This window comes from Rhincodon typus, chromosome 24 (genome assembly GCF_021869965.1).
Source record: "Rhincodon typus isolate 14 chromosome 24, sRhiTyp1.1, whole genome shotgun sequence".
Classification (NCBI taxonomy): Eukaryota; Metazoa; Chordata; class Chondrichthyes; order Orectolobiformes; family Rhincodontidae; genus Rhincodon; species Rhincodon typus.
In genome coordinates this window covers 23657585-23661946 of record NC_063355.1, presented here as the reverse complement: position 1 = coordinate 23661946, position 4362 = coordinate 23657585, and the positions used below count along the sequence as shown (strand labels likewise).

At 38.8% G+C, this 4362-nt stretch overlaps 1 protein-coding gene across 1 annotated transcript in view; it reads right to left on the bottom strand.

The window, feature by feature from the left end:
* The window catches only part of LOC109917965 (lysine-specific demethylase 2B-like), a 158697-nt gene that overhangs the window by 103164 nt on the left and 51171 nt on the right, over positions 1-4362 (bottom strand). The window lies entirely within an intron of this gene.

The window sequence follows — 4362 nt, the reverse complement described above, 5'->3', positions numbered from 1 at the left end:
GAACTCCTCTTTTCTGGGTGGGGGGGGGGGGGGCCCACAGGGCAGAGTAACATTGAAGGAGTGTGTGGAGGAGAACCACCAAAACTAAGCTGATCATTTCATGACAAAATCAACCACTGCTCAAATTCTGTGTTACTTAAAACTCAGGAACAATTTCATTGTAGGCCCAAGCACCACAGCAAACTATGAATGTTTGAAGAATTAATGCTGATTGTTGTAAATGCCCAGCTGATTCACTTACACCCTTTAGTTCAATTAACATATTCAAAAATAACATGTAAGAGTATGGGAAGAACGCAGGAAATTAGTAGGAAATAATGATGTTCATTTGAAGAGCTGGTACAAACACGATAGGTCAAATGGTCTCCTTATGCGCAGTAACACATCTGAGATTCTGGGACGAATCTTAATGATCTGTCCAAAACCTGGAAACCAGGTCAATTTGAGAGCTGGAATTGGTTCCCATTAACCATATCACCTACGCTTTCCACAAACCAACCAGTTCATCAACATATAAAATACATAATTGAAACAAAAGTAGAGAAAAGTGGAAGGGGTTCAAAGACAATTGAATACTTGGGGTTACATGAAGTTAGAAGCTACTGGAGTGCACAAAAAGGTACATGTTAAATGACAACTTTCTAACCAATTCCTGAATAATTAAGAAACGTTCGGACCTGAAACCATTAAAATCTCTACCAAATGCATGCAGACATGTCTTAAAAGTTACAATGAACTTAAGAAAATGACAATCAAATAAAATAAATTTCACTGCAGCTAGAATCTCCGATGACCTATTGCTCACAAAGGTTACTGTGAGGTCATCAGAAAACCTGGTCTATTGAAATTGTTTAAGCTTTCAACTGCATGGAAACATGAAACATCATGATCCAAATTCTACAGGTTACAGTTTTCTCTGTTTGCTGTTAGCAATGGAAGTGTAAATCAGAAATGCAATAAAAATATGGCTCCAGACAGTGCAAATATTTTCCATTATGTTAGATACAAGATACTTCCCTGTTTAACCGGTTTTGCAACTGATAAAGCTGATCTAATGCTTTATTTGCATTGGTAACTATAAATGCTTCAATTTGCAAAGCAAATCCTTTTTTTAGAAAAAAGTTAGAAGACAAGGAGGGAAAATGAAAGCACAAGAAATTCAAACATGAAGAGGAGTTCATAATGAACATATCTGTGTAAATTGAAGGAAATATTTGTTCTTTTCATCCTGTATTCATTGCAGGTCACAGTTCCACTGACATTACTGCAGCAAAGGCCTTGTTGTTCATTCGTTAAAAGGATTTGGACTTTACTGTTTGGACCATTGCCCATCACTAACCTTGAGCTCCTTTGTTGAACTGCTGGAGCCCATTTGGTACAGTTAAACCAATAATGCTGTTACCAAGAGATTTGGACCTGGCAATATTGAAGGAACGGAGGGTGGTAAGTTTCAGCATTTCCTTGCCTCTGACCTGATCCAGTTCAGTTTCTGGTCAACGGTGAACCTCAGGATTTGACAGTGGGGTTTTCAGCGATGGTGGTGCCACTAAATGTTAAGGGCCTATGGTTAAGTTCCGTCTTGTTGGAGATGGTTCAAATGTTACTTGCCACATATTGGCCCTAGCTTGGATATTGTCCAGAATTTGCTGCACGTGAACGTAGACTGCAACTGAGCAGTCGTGAATGCTACTGAATATTGTGCGAACAATTATCAGCGAACATCTCCATGTCTGACCTTGTGAAGGAGTGAAGATCGTTGATGACGTGGCTGAAGAATTTTTGGGCCTAGGATGCTATCCTGAGGAACTCCTGCAATGCTGTCCTGGAACTGAGATGACTGACCTCCAACAACCACAAGCATCTTCCTTCAGGCTAGGTATGAGTCCACCCAACGAAGAGCTTCCCCCCTCCCCGATTCACATTGACTCCAGTTTTGCCAGGGCTGTTTGATACCACACTCTGTCAAATATGGCCTGGATTTCACAGGAAGTCACTGTCACCTCACCTCTGAAATTCAAATCTTCATATTTGTTTGAACTAAGGTTGTAATGAGGTCTGAAATTTAGTGGCCCTGGAGGAATCCAAAGTAAGTGTCCACGAGCAAGTTAGTGCAAAGGCAATGCTGTTTGATAGTACTGTTGGTGACACCATTCCATAACTTCACTGTTGATAAAGAGTAGACTGATGGGACAGTAATTGGCAGGTTGGATTTGTCCTAATTTTTGCGGACAAGATATACCTAGGCAATTGTCCACTTTGTCAGAGGGAAAGCCCGTTTGTAGCTGCACTGAAAGAGCTTGGCGAGCAGCATGGTAAATTCTGCAGCCAAAGTCTTCACTGCTTTTGCCTGAATGTTATCAGGATCCATAGCCCTGGCAGCATTAAGTGCTTTCAAGCTATTTCTTGATAGTTGAATTGGTTGAAGACTGGCATCTGTGATCTGCGGATCATCACAGAAGCTGTGATGGATCATCCACTTCGGAACATCCTACATTCCGTCAATATTTAAATTTACAAGGTTGGCTGAATATTAACCAAGCTGCAAATTCAAGCTACTCTGAAAGTGGGGAGAACAAGTGACACAAGTAGGCAGAGAGGAATTTGAAACAGAATTTCAAAATCAAGGCCTATAAAGGCAGAAGAGTCTGCCACAGGTCAGAAAAAGGAGGGCAGTATAGCCGATTGCGTCAAAGAAACATACGACGGTGACCTTATGGCAAAACCGTTCCAGCAATCTCCTGGTACAGAGGGATGAAACTTTGGGCGTTGGTATGGGCAACGGTGTGTGTGGTGCTTGGTCTTGCTTTGATCTTCACTCATTTTCCTTTCGGACCTGGTGTTGAGGGTCTGTTTCAATTCCTACTTCTTGGGTAGTGGCACAAGTCTTGTTCCCAGGCTACCCTGCCTGGAATTCTGCCCTCCTTTCATTTCACAAACTCATGTAGTATTTTATAACAATCTCAGATTTACCTTTTCCACAATATCCTTTTATTTTTTAAACAGGGGAGCAAAGCATTTATAACAAATGAGCATAGAAGGAGGTTATTTAGTCTATCTTGTTAAAAATCTTCGGCAAAATCTGCCTATCCTTTATTAACTCACTATGCTATTCTCTCAAGCATTTCATCCTACATTTCACAATTGCCTTTTTATAACTATTTGTACAATTTGCAAACAAAGGGTTCAATTAGGGACATAAAATCTTGTGTCAGTAAGACATTTGCAGGGTAATTAGGTTTCCTCTATGCATTTTGGAAGTATTAAGGCAAGGAACCAATGTAATTGGCTTATCTGTACCTTTGCAAAGAAAAAAAAATCAGAAGTAATATTTTCATATTAACAGCCAAGTTTCAGAAGCCTTATGTTAATCATGAAGACCTTGATCATCATGCAAATAATTATGCAAATACTGTTGCCTATGTTTAGAAAGCACTCCATTTCAAACGGAAAAAAATGAAGTTCTGTTTCTCTGATGATGCTTTCCTAAAAATTGGCTTTTCTGAAGTTCTCAAGTCACTGATTCAAACTTCAGAAAAGTAAAAAATGTAAGACTTCATTATCAGTGGCAGCACAGCACAGTTTACAGCACTCACTTCTGAGTAGGAATGTCAACTTCCTAACCCTAATGAAACAGCCTTACATTCCAATACAATATTCAAGGAGTGTAGTATGGTAGAAGTTACCATCCTTCATGTAAAATGTTAAACCAAAGTTCATTCTACCTGTTCCATTAACTTTAAAAATCCAAATGGCAGCAACTGAAGAAAAGGTAGCTCACCTGGCAGCCTGGCCAAAACTTATCCCTTGAAAATAAACCAAAACAGTGATATACATAATTATTGTTTGCAGGTTTTGCTGTAAGTAAACTGGCTGCCATGTTTGCATGGACAGTAGTCACTCCAATTTTTGGTAATGTAAGGGCCACGAAAATAGTTTATTCTTTCCATAAACACAAGTTTGTGAAACACATCTGTTACAGATAATAAAGTCAGTGTTCTAGCTAACAACCTAAATTTAGCTGTCAGCTTGGTGTGACACATATTCCAGAATCAAACTTTCATCCAAAAAAAAACTCAAGCTTTAATTAAAGTGTTATTTTCTTCACTTAAGATTGAAATAGCCCTTTTATTAAATACTTATAAATTAAAATTATTTCTGTTAAACCATGTATCAAGTATTTTCAAAGTCCATGCAATGTTTATGTAGCCTGCATTGATGTATCTCTAATTTAAAACCATAAATGACATTTACAATCATGATGACGCTGCATTCCCCACTTCTTTATCCAAATTAGTCTTGACAATCCTGTTTGAAATGGTCTCGGAGTTCCCAATCACATTTAGGGATATTAATGAAGCAAGA